A 12886-nucleotide genomic window follows, 5' to 3' on the forward strand; every position below is an offset into this window, starting at 1 on the left:
TCCCTCACACCTTATTGTATTGAGCTGTATGTTAGTCATGTATCAGCTTCCACTGCGGTGGAGTTTTGTGAACGGGATGTTCCATGCCTGCAGGTTGGGAAGCTGATCAGTAATCAAGCCAGGAAGTGTTTGCTGTTTGTACACCTTTAAGTGTTCTGTGTGTAGAGTGTGGACTCACATAATGGTTCCTTCTTTCACAGACTCGGTTGTTGCGGCCACCTGGGGGGTGTCGGCGGGGTCCTTGGGTCCAAAACAGCTTCTGGCTCCGGACCGTTAGCGCTGCTGGGAGCGCACCACGCCAGGCCGCACCTTTCTGTTATTACATTTTCACTGTTATGTATTAAATTCAGTTAGCCTTTGTACCGTGCTCTGCTTATTTCATACTGGGTCCTTCAAACGCTGGTCGGTTCTCCGAGCTGCGTCCGACACATAACATTTGAGTCTGGTCTGCTTGAGGTTTCTTCCTCAAATCAACAGAGGGACTTTTTTCTTACCACTCTCACCTGTGTTCTTGCTCTGGGGGTTGGCAAGATTAGACCTTACTTGTGTGAAGCACCTTGAGGCAACTTTATTGTGATTTGGTGCTATATAAATGAAAATAAATTGAAATTGTGCCAAAGATAGGTGCACCAAGCTTGAGGCTATAATTGCTGCCAAAGATGCATCAACAAAGTATTGAGCAAAGGCTGTGAATACTTGTGCACGTGATTTCTTTTTTTTTTTTCAAAAATATTTATTTACAACAATGTATGATACACAACAAGTGAGGCAGTAATAAACATCGCAATAACATTACCAAAGCAGGCCACACAAATAAAAAAGTGCAATACAACAAAAGAAAAACAAACAAACAATAGTATTCCAATTGTTATACAAGGGGTTATGCATTTGTAGAAAGTTTGCTCAATATATCATAAATTGTTTCATATCTGTTTGATTTAACACATTTTAGGGATTTTAGATACATTTCCAATTCCATTAAAAAACTTTGAAGTGGGGGAGGGGGTGATTTGAGTTGTCTTTGTTTGTGTATAAAGAATTTGGCTAGACAGAGGACTAAGTTGTAACACAGTTCAATGTCCTTATTTTGAAGAAGGGTTCCAAAGGTTACAGTGTCTCTTGAAATGTGGCTTGGGGTCATAATTTCACTTTGTATCCAGTCCTGCAAGTGTTTCCAAAACATTTGCGTTTTGATGCATTCAAAAAATATATGATCTGTTGTTTCTATATTCATTTCACAAAAAGTACATTTATTCATTTTTTTTATTTTTGAATAAAAAAATAACTTTTCTTGTCATTATGGGGTGTTGTGAGTGGAATTTTGAGGGTAAAATGAATTTACTCCATTTTAGAATAAGGCGGTAACATGGTCTGTTTTATTGTAGCGACGTTATTCTCTGTTCCACTCCACCATGAAGCTGTGACTGATGGTGCAACCAAGCGCACAGTCTCACCAGTCACTGCCGCTGAAGCCTGTAACTCCTTTAAACCCCTGTCACAGTGGTGTATTCGTAGAGCTGCTCATTACAGCGTATCATCTACGCCAGGGGTAGGCAACCTGTTCCAGAAAGAGCCATGAGGGTGCAGGTTTTCTTTGCAGCCACTGACTCCACCAGGTGATTTCACTGATTAACTGATTCCATCTGCTCAAAGTGATATTAATCAGTAAAATCACCTGGTGAAGTCAGCGGCTGCAAAGAAAACCTGCACCCTCATGGCTCTTTCTGGAACAGGTTGTCTACCCCTGATCTACGCTGTAATGAGCAGCTCTCTGCCCACTTCACGTGGAGTTTTTTCTCAATACGCAGCAGTATGTTGAGGGCTACGCACGTAGTTTGGAAAGAAGTAGAGTTTGTGTCGGTCTCTTAGTGGTCTGCTCGGGGTTGGTAGGGTTAGACCTTGCTTGTGTGAAGCACCTTGAGGCAACTTTGTTGTGATTTGGCACTATATAAAATTAAATAAATTGAAATTGTGGCTGCCCTCACTTTTACTTTTGGAGGGCTCAGTCAGAACTAGGACTATCTCCACAATCGAAGTAAAAATAAATTAATGAATAAAACTCAGTGTTAAGTCACCAAGAGTGCATGAGATTTGCGGAGAAATGCTGAAGTTTCTGGATATTGTTGGGCTGTCATGCCAGTTCCATGGAAATCTGGGACAGTACCTCTGGATTTGCAGCCTGGGGAGGTGATGGTCTAGTGGTTAAGGCGTTGGGCTTGAGACCAGAAGATCCTTGGTTCAAATCCCAGCCTGACTGGAAAATCACTAAGGGCTCTTGGGCAACGTCTTTAATCCCCTAGTTGCTCCCGGTGTGTAGTGAGCGCCTTGTCTGGCCGCACCCTCACATTGGGGTGAATGTGAGGCATTATTGTAAAGCGGTTTGAGCGTCTGATGCAGATGGAAAAGCGCTATATAAATGCAGTCCATTTACCGTTTTACCATTTGGGATGTGGTTTCCATTCGTAAAGAAGGGGAGCAGAATTTGTGTTTTATTTACACTATGTAAACAATTAATAGGCAAGTGCATTTTCTGTCGTACTTCAAGCAAGAATGGGAAAGAATTCCACCTACAAAGCTTCAGCAATTAGTGTCTTCAATTCCCAAACACTTATTGAGTGTTGTTAGAAGGAAAGGTGATGTAACACAGTGGGAAACATACCACTGTCCCAGCTTTTATGAAATGTGTTGCAGGCATCCATTTCAAAATGAGCAACTATTTGCAGAGAAGCAATAAAGTTTATCAGTTTGAACATTAAATATCTTGTCTTTGTGGTGTATTCAATTGAATATAGTTTGAAGAGAATTTGCAAATCATTGTATTCTGTTTTTATTTCCATTTTACACAATGTCCCATCTTCCTTGGAATTGGGGTTGTACTTAGTCTAATAAATTAAAATACACAAGTAAGATAAAAAAAAAGGTTTTTCATTCAGTTACGTAATAACATTGTTGTACAAATATTGAATGTTTATGAGTTCAATGATACAAATATTTCATGAGGTGAAAGTTGGAACATACCATTCAACGAGGCGAAGTCAAGTTGAATGGTATGTTAAATGGTATGGATGATGTGGTAATGTTGGCTTCAGCAGACAGAGACCTCCAGGTTTGAGGGTTCGTGTGAGACTGGGGTGAGGATGAGTACCTCCAAATCTGAGACAACGATCCTCTTTTGGAAAAGGGAGGATTGTCACCTCTGGGTCAGGGGAGAGTTATTGCCCCTTGTAGTATCTCAGTGTCTTGTCCATAAATGGGAGAAAAGATGGAGGATGTGATTGATGGATCGGGCTCTGTTGGGTCATTGGAGCATTCAGACACCAGACAGCCATGATGTGACTGTTTCCATATGTGACTTTCATTACTATAGCAACCAATGTGGATAAGATGGCAGAGTAGGATTGCAGCACAGACACACAACTCAGATCTGGTCACTTGCTATATCATGTGGACAGTCAATCCATGATTCAAATTAGATATGCAATAAATCTGATTTGCATTGGCAGTCTGAACAAAACATTAGAGGACTTGACCAAGGATAGTGAAGTGTGGGATGAACTGCTTAGTCTGCTGTTGTCCTGACTCGGACCCAGATAAGTGGCACAAGAATAATGAATACAGATTCAGCATTTAGTCCCATATTGTTTGCATTTGCGAATGACTGATGTAAATGAATTCCAGGTCATAATCACTGAGTTTGAAACATTCACGTAACCATAATTTTTACAGACAGCTGGCTGTAAAAGTGATGATTTAGTTGTTTTAGACTAAAGGGTGCCCATAATTATGCATTCAATTATTTTTGCTTAGACATTTTTATTTAATTTATGTCATGTTGTGGAGATTTGTTTTCACCGTGAGTTTAACAGGGCACAATTTTAGAAATTTGAATTTAGAAAAACCTGATTTTTTTTATTTATATTTGATTTTGTAAAGCAAATTTCAATGTGCAAAAGCAGTTTCCAACCACTGTAAACGCTACTAATGGCGTTGCAAAAGTTACAAAATGAAACGAAAGTTCATCTCCATATGCATCATTAAGGGCTCCTTCACACATAACACGACCGGAAGAAAATCTGTGAACCAAAAACGGGGGGAGAGGCGTCCCATGGGGTGTCACAGGGGGACACGCCCACCTCTGTCAGCGGACTTTGCTTCTCACAGAACAAAAAGGCTCCCTCTCTGTTACTTTGTTCTGTGATTTTAATTTTATGTATGTGTTATTATGCATTTGACCTGCATCTGTCTGATGTCTGTGTTGTAATGTGACACCTTACGTGCACGGTCACGTCCAGCTGTCACTTGGCAGTCAGCTGACAGACACCGTATGTCTACAGCAAAGCGTTGGAGCAAAGCGATCACAAATGAATGTGTTCACGCCTTCACCCTTACTTGTTTTATTTATTTTCCACTCTTTCTGTCTGTCATGTAAACAACAATTTACATGGTGGAAGTGACATCAGTCGGCCAGACGGCTTCACACCGTGCCGTGCAATCAGATGCTGAACAGTCCTCATGAGGGCATTAGCGCCCTCACACTCATGTGCACTGCGTGTTGTCCAGCTGAGCCACAGCTGACAATGTTGGATTCATGGTGTGTGTGTGTGTTGGGGGGCACACTCCACAAGCCATTTGTGTTGGGGGGGCGGATGATGATGCCACACTCCGCAAGCCATTTGTGTGTGTATGTGTATGTGTGTGTGTTTTGGGGGGTGGTCCGCACAGCTACACCCATGTGTGTTGCTAGGTTACACCATTTTTGTGTAGCACTTTTCACAGACAGATCGAATGTGGTCACCTGCTGTCTACTATCGTACCAGGAGCACAAATAGCCACGCCTTTTCTAAGTGCCCAGCGAGATGTTTGTGTGTAGCACCTGGAATTTGGCCGACACCGCCGAGAAGGGGATTGAATGAGCACGCGCAGGACATTCACTGTCTTTCGGCTGCTTGTGTGCACGAATGGTTGTGGCGACAGGTGTACGAGGCGGTTCCGATTTTTCACGAATGGCATGCAGTTCCTCCTTCATGCTCTCATCAGCTTCAATCGTGTTATGTCTGAAGGGGCCCTAAATCTTGGTCAAAAGGTATCAATATCTATCAGTAAAGTAACATTCCGGACTGAAGCTCACCCACTGAGAGGCCTAGTCAATGATTTATTAATGTTTTAAAAATAATTTTACACAAGAATGAAAATCCCATTTGTGGCATTGTTATATCATGTTGTCATATCAAACAGTCCTGCTAATTAAGCAGTAAGAGATTACAGAAGAATTCCATGCTTTTAATGTTATTTCTTTTCAAAAGGGAATAAATACTTAAGTGGAAAGCATTTAAATTTCTCCTTTAATGTTAGTCCGTCTTGTCACAGCCTTTAAAAAGGAGGTGCATCAATCTTTCTTTTTTCGTTCCAGTCACGGCAGGCCCAGTGCAGATAAAGCAGGAGGAATATGGGCCGTGCTGATAAGGTGCTGGTATATTTCATTTTGAGGTCAAAGTGGACAAACCACAGCTGCCCAGAGTGAAGCAGTGCTGGTCCCCAAAGTCATCAGTAATTTAGAGGTTTTAGGCCCTGCTACACATCTCTGCAGCCTGACATCGCTGCACCATTTGTTGCTTTTCCATATGTTGGAACTAGTGAAGTCCATTCATAGAGGATTTCAACAGATGAGAGTAGAACAATAGAACAAGTGAAGGCGTGGCCTTAAAATCCTTTAGTAATGTAAAATTATGCAAGACATATTGGGGGGGGGGGGGTGTGTGTGCGTGTGCTCAGATACCCCAAAGTAAGTGATTAGCTTGAGTGATAAGTTAGAGGGGTCGAGTTAAACAGTGTTCAACACCAGTGTGACTTGGAAGCCCAAACATGCACACCTATCTGAAAATTACCAAGGGATCCAAAGCTAACAGGCTAGGTTGCATGTTTGAAAATTCTTTGTTGTACTTTGGGGGGGGTCACCCCTGTGAGTCTGGTCTATTTGAGGTTTCTTCCTCAACTTATGCCCTATAGTGCAGGGGTGCTCACACTTTTTCAGCATGCAAGCTACTTATAAAACGACCAAGTCAAAATGATCTACCCCACTACAAAAATGCAAAACATATAATTATTTTCAAATGTATTGAGGATTCTTTGTATGTACAGTGTATGTTGATGTACCTTGCATAACCGAATGAGCCAATATTGCACAACACACATAAAACTATTAACATTTTTTTGTAATTACCTGAGTTTATTTTGATGACTTGCACTGAATTGAATCAGCCAGGGATGCGTAGTCCGGACAGTAGCTGCTGACAGCCAGCCTCAAGCACACTTCCAAATGTTCATCAGTCATGGTGGAATGGTATTTGGACTTAATGATCTTCATGTAGGAAAAGGCTGACTCACATAAATAAGTGGAGCCGAATAATGCAGTCAAGGAGGTAGCACATTTCCTCATGTTGGGGTACTTTTCCGCTGTGATTAAGTTCCAGAACTGTCCATGAGCTCTCGACTTCAGCTCAATGTCGGTTTGTAGAGTCAAATTCTCATTTTCCACTCCAGAAGAGTTCACATGAAACAGTGCTGCAATGTTTGATGTGAGTGAATCAACCTCAACATCTTCCTGAAAAGGATAGCACATGAATGTAGCGACTCGCTCAAGCAAAGAAAAGTCTTGAAAGCGTTTGTCAAACTCTGACAGACAATCGTCGATCTGCTCCATGTAGCGTACACTGTCAAGTTGCTCACGGGCCTTCCCTTGCGTCTCCAGCTCTGACGCCAGGTTCTGGAAATTTGCCAAATCATGGCGCTGCAGCTTTGAGGAGAAATGTTGCATCTTTTGTTTGAAAGCGTTAACTGAGCTGATCATATCGGTCACTTTTTTGTCTTTTCCTTGCAGCTCAAGATTAAGGTCATTCAACAAGTTTGTCAGATTGGTTAAAAATGCCAAGAAAACGTCTGAAATATGTCCTCTCCTCGCGTCTGTTCTTTTATGGGAAGTACTGTTAATAGCTCGTCTTTTGCAGTGAGATCACTAAACACCATACAAATGAAAATGCACATTTGGGCTGCGTCACTCACATCTGTAGATTCGTCCAACTGCAGTGAGAAACACTCACAATCTCCGATGCCCTTCCACATTTGCCGTCTTAAATCCTCAGCCATGGCTTCACAGCGCCGTGTAACTGTATGTCTTGACAGCTGCAGAGCTTTGACTGAAGATAATATCTCTGCCTTATTTTTAAAGTCTCGGAACAATGAATCAGCTGCTTCAACGAATGCCTCTTTTACCATCTCTCCGTCTTGGAAGGACTTATTGTTTTTAACAATGACGTGATAAACCCAGAACAATGCTTCGATGGCGGCTTTCGCTTTTGAAGTTTGTTGAGGGAAAAATGACTGCTGTTCAGACAACTGGGATTTTAGTTCCTCCACCTTTCTCTTTCTCAGCTAGGTTTTCGGCGGGGAGACGGTGTTGTATTTTCCATGAAGGGTCCGAAAATGCCGCTCCACATTTCCCTTCTTTGGTATTGCGATGGTAGACTGGCAGATGAGGCAAACGCACTTCGAAAATGACATTGTGAAAAAAAGTCCACCTCCCATTCCGTATGAAAGTGATATGTTTTTGCCTTCTTACTTGGTCCAGCTTTCTCACTCATTTTGATGAGCTTTAGCAAGGGCTTATCGGAGGTAATTTGTTGACTAGCTTGTAGGTTTTGCTGCGCTTCATGCCATTATTTACGCATGCGCGGTGACCTAAAGGTCAAAGTTCAGTTCAGTTCATCTGACTGATTGCCCTGTTTGTCAATCAAGTGACAGGATGGATAATAGGCTGACATCTATTTTTTTAATGTCACGCCACGATCGACTGGTACTACCTCCGCGATCGACCAGTAGATCGCGATCGACCAGCGATTGACGTAATGAGCACCCCTGCCCTAGGGAGTATTTTCTGGCCACTTTTGCCTATGATGTGCTAGCACGGGGGGGGGGGGGTTGGTTAGGTTAGACCTTACCCTTGTAAAGCCCCTTGGGGTGACTTATGTTGAGATTTGGCACTACAACCCCTGGCAATAATTATGGAATCACTGGCCTCGGAGGATGTTCATTCAGTTGTTTAATTTCGTAGAAAAAAAGCAGATCACAGACATGACACAAAACTAAAGTCATTTCAAATGGCAACTTTCTGGCTTTAAGAAACACTGTAAGAAATCAGGAAAAATAATTGTGGCAGTCAGTAATGGCTACTTTTTTAGACCAAGCAGAGGGGGAAAAAATATGGAATCACTCAGTTCTGAGGAATAAATTATGGAATCACCCTGTAAATTTTCATCCCCAAAACTAACACCTGCATCAAATCAGATCTGCTCGTTAGTCTGCATCTAAAAAGGAATGAACACACCTTGGAGAGCTGTTGCACCAAGTGGACTGACATGAATCATGGCTCCAACACAAGAGATGTCAATTGAAACAAAGGAGAGGATTATCAAACTCTCAAAAGAGGGTAAATCATCATGCAATGTTGCAAAAGATGTTGGTTGTTCACAGTCAGCTGTGTCTAAACTCTGGACCAAAGACAAACAACATGGGAAGGTTGTTAAAGGCAAACATACTGGTAGACCAAGGAAGACATCAAAGCATCAAGACAGAAAACTTAAAGCAATATGTCTCAAAAATCAAAAATGCACAACAAAACAAATGAGGAACAAATGGGAGGAAACTGGAGTCAACGTCTGTGACCGAACTGTAAGAAACCGCCTAAAGGAAATGGGATTTACATACAGAAAAGCTAAACGAAAGCCATCATTAACACCTAAACAGAAAAAAACAAGGTTACAATGGGCTAAGGAAAAGCAATCGTGGACTGTGGATGACTGGATGAAAGTCATATTCAGTGATGAATCTCGAATCTGCATTGGGCAAGGTGATGATGCTGGAACTTTTGTTTGGTGCCGTTCCAATGAGATTTATAAAGATGACTGCCTGAAGAGAACATGTAAATTTCCACAGTCATTGATGATATGGGGCTGCATGTCAGGTAAAGGCACTGGGGAGATGGCTGTCATTACATCATCAATAAATGCACAAGTTTACATTGATATTTTGGACACTTTTCTTATCCCATCAATTGAAAGGATGTTTGGGGATGATGAAATCATTTTTCAAGATGATGATGCATCTTTCCATAGAGCAAAAACTGTGAAAACATTCCTTGCAAAAAGACACATAGGGTCAATGTCATGGCCTGCAAATAGTCCGGATCTTAATCCAATTGAAAATCTTTGGTGGAAGTTGAAGAAAATGGTCCATGACAAGGCTCCAACCTGCAAAGCTGATCTGGCAACAGCAATCAGAGAAAGTTGGAGCCAGATTGATGAAGAGTACTGTTTGTCACTCAAGTCCATGCGTCACAGACTGCAAGCTGTTATAAAAACCAGAGGTGGTGCAACAAAATACTAGTGATGTGTTGGAGCGTTCGTTTGTTTTTCATTATTCCATAATTTTTTCCTCAGAATTGAGTGATTCCATATTTTTTTCCTCTGCTTGGTCTAAAAAAGTAACCGTTACTGACTGCCACAATTTTTTTTCCTGATTTCTTATAGTGTTTCTTAAAGCCAGAAAGTTGCCATTTGAAATGACTTTAGTTTTGTGTCATGTCTGTGATCTGCTTTTTTTCTATTAAATTAAACAACTGAATGAAAATCCTCCGAGGCCGGTGATTCCATAATTTTTGCCAGGGGTTGTATATACATAAATGAGTTGAATTGAATTGCTAGGTCACCTGGATTCTGGAAATAAAAAACAAACAAACATATTTTTCTAGACTGGGAGGTGTGTCTTATAACTGTTCATTTTGATATGGTATTAAAATGGTCTCAAGACTGTGGTACTAGCAATGCAAGTAACTTTACCCCACAAGCGATATCTGCTAACAGCACTAACATAAAAATTAAATAGTGCTAAAATTGGATGCAGTAGAAATACTAAAGCACAGACTTCTTAGATGGTCTGTTAGCACAGTTAACTGCACAGCAAGCCATATTATCTCAGATATTTCAAATAAAATAAAATCAAATTAATTTTATTTATATAGCGCCAAATCACAACAAACAGTTGCCCCAAGGCGCTTCACATTGCAAGGCAAGGCCATACAATAATTACGGAAAAACCCCAACGGTCAAAACGACCCCCTGTGAGCAAGCACTTGGCAACAGTGGGAAGGAAAAACTCCCTTTTAACAGGGTCACCTGATCCAGCCCTAACTATAAGCTTTAGCAAAAAGGAAAGTTTTAAGCCTCATCTTAAAAGTAGAGAGGGTGTCTGTCTCCCTGATCTGAATTGGGAGCTGGTTCCACAGGAGAGGAGCCTGAAAGCTGAAGGCGCTGCCTCCCATTCTACTCTTACAAACCCTAGGAACTACAAGTAAGCCTGCAGTCTGAGAGCGAAGCGCTCTATTGGGGTGATATGGTACTATGAGGTCCCTAAGATAAGATGGGACCTGATTATTCAAAACCTTATAAGTAAGAAGAAGAATTTTATATTCTATTCTAGAATTAACAGGAAGCCAATGAAGAGAGGCCAATATGGGTGAGATATGCTCTCTCCTTTTAGTCCCTGTTAGCACTCTAGCTGCAGCATTTTGAATTAACTGAAGGCTTTTCAGGGAACTTTTAGGACAACCTGATAATAATGAATTACAATAGTCCAGCCTAGAGGAAATAAATGCATGAATTAGTTTTTCAGCATCACTCTAAGACAAGACCTTTCTAATTTTAGAGATATTGCGCAAATGCAAAAAAGCAGTCCTACATATTTGTTTAATATGCGCATTGAATGACATATCCTGATCAAAAATGACTCCAAGATTTCTCACAGTATTACTAGAGGTCAGGGTAATGCCATCCAGAGTAAGGATCTGGTTAGACACCATGTTTCTAAGATTTGTGGGGCCAAGTACAATAACCTCAGTTTTATCTGTGTTTAAAAGCAGGAAATTAGAGGTCATCCATGTCTTTATGTCTGTAAGACAATCCTGCAGTTTAGCTAATTGGTGTGTGTCCTCTGGCTTCATGGATAGATAAAGCTGGGTATCATCTGCGTAACAATGAAAATTTAAGCAATGCCATCTAATAATACTGCCTAAGGGAAACATGTATAAAGTGAATAAAATTGGTCCTAGCACAGAACCTTGTGGAACTCCATAATTAACCTTAGTCTGTGAAGACGATTCCCCATTTACATGAACAAATTGTAATCTATTAGATAAATATGATTCAAACCACCGCAGCGCAGTGCCTTTAATACCTATGGCATGCTCTAATCTCTGTAATAACATTTTATGGTCAACAGTATCAAAGCAGCACTGAGGTCTAACAGAACAAGCACAGAGATGAGTCCACTGTCCGAGGCCATAAGAAGATCATTTGTAACCTTCACTAATGCTGTTTCTGTACTATGATGAATTCGAAAACCTGACGGAAACTCTTCAAATAGACCATTCCTCTGCAGATGATCAGTTAGCTGTTTTACAACTACCCTTTCAAGAATTTTTGAGAGAAAAGGAAGGTTGGAGATTGGCCTATAATTAGCTAAGATAGCTGGGTCAAGTGATGGCTTTTTAAGTAATGGTTTAATTACTGCCACCTTAAAAGCCTGTGGTACATAGCCAACTAATAAAGATAGATTGATCATATTTAAGATCGAAGCATTAAATAATGGTAGGGCTTCCTTGAGCAGCCTGGTAGGAATGGGGTCTAATAGACATGTTGATGGTTTGGAGGAAGTAACTAATGAAAATACTGAAAGCAGCCAAAGATAACGATACGTCTTTGGGATGTTATGAGTAATTTTTTCTCTAATAGTTAAAATTTTATTAGCAAAGAAAGTCATGAAGTCATTACTAGTTAAAGTTAAAGGAATACTCAGCTCAATAGAGCTCTGACTCTTTGTCAGCCTGGCTACAGTGCTGAAAAGAAACCTGGGGTTGTTCTTATTTTCTTCAATTAGTGATGAGTAGTAATATGTCCTAGCTTTACGGAGGGCTTTTTTATAGAGCAACAGACTCTTTTTCCAGGGTAAGTGAAGATCTTCTAAATTAGTGAGATTCCTCTCCAACTTACGGGTTATCTGCTTTAAGCTGCGAGTTTGTGAGTTATACCACAGAGTCAGGCACTTCTGATTTAAAGCTCTCTTTTTCAGAGGAGCTACAGCATCCAAAGTTGTCTTCAATGAGGATGTAAAACTATTGACGAGATACTCTATCTCACTTACAGAGTTTAGGTAGCTACTCTGCACTGTGTTGGTATATGGCATTAGAGAACATAAAGAAGGAATCATATCCTTAAACCTAGTTACAGCGCTTTCTGAAAGACTTCTAGTGTAATGAAACTTATTCCCCACTGCTGGGTAGTCCATCAGAGTAAATGTAAATGTTATTAAGAAATGATCAGACAGAAGGGAGTTTTCAGGGAATACTGTTAAGTCTTCAATTTCCATACCATAAGTCAGAACAAGATCTAAGATATGATTAAAGTGGTGGGTTGACTCATTTACATTTTGAGCAAAGCCAGTTGAGTCTAATAATAGATTAAATGCAGTGTTGAGGCTGTCATTCTCAGCATCTGTGTGGATGTTAAAATTGACTACTATAATTATCTTATCTGAGCTAAGCACCAAGTCAGAAAAAAGGTCTGAAAATTCACAGAGAAACTCACAGTAACGACCAGGTGGACGATAGATAATAACAAATAAAACTGGTTTTTGGGACTTCCAATTTGGATGGACAAGACTAAGAGTCAAGCTTTCAAATGAATTAAAGCTCTTTCTGGGTTTTTGATTAATTAATAAGCTGGAATGGATGATTGCTGCTAATCCTCCGCCTCGGCCCGTGCTACGAGCATTCTGGCAG

This window comes from Thalassophryne amazonica, chromosome 7 (genome assembly GCF_902500255.1).
Source record: "Thalassophryne amazonica chromosome 7, fThaAma1.1, whole genome shotgun sequence".
NCBI classification, from domain to species: Eukaryota; Metazoa; Chordata; class Actinopteri; order Batrachoidiformes; family Batrachoididae; genus Thalassophryne; species Thalassophryne amazonica.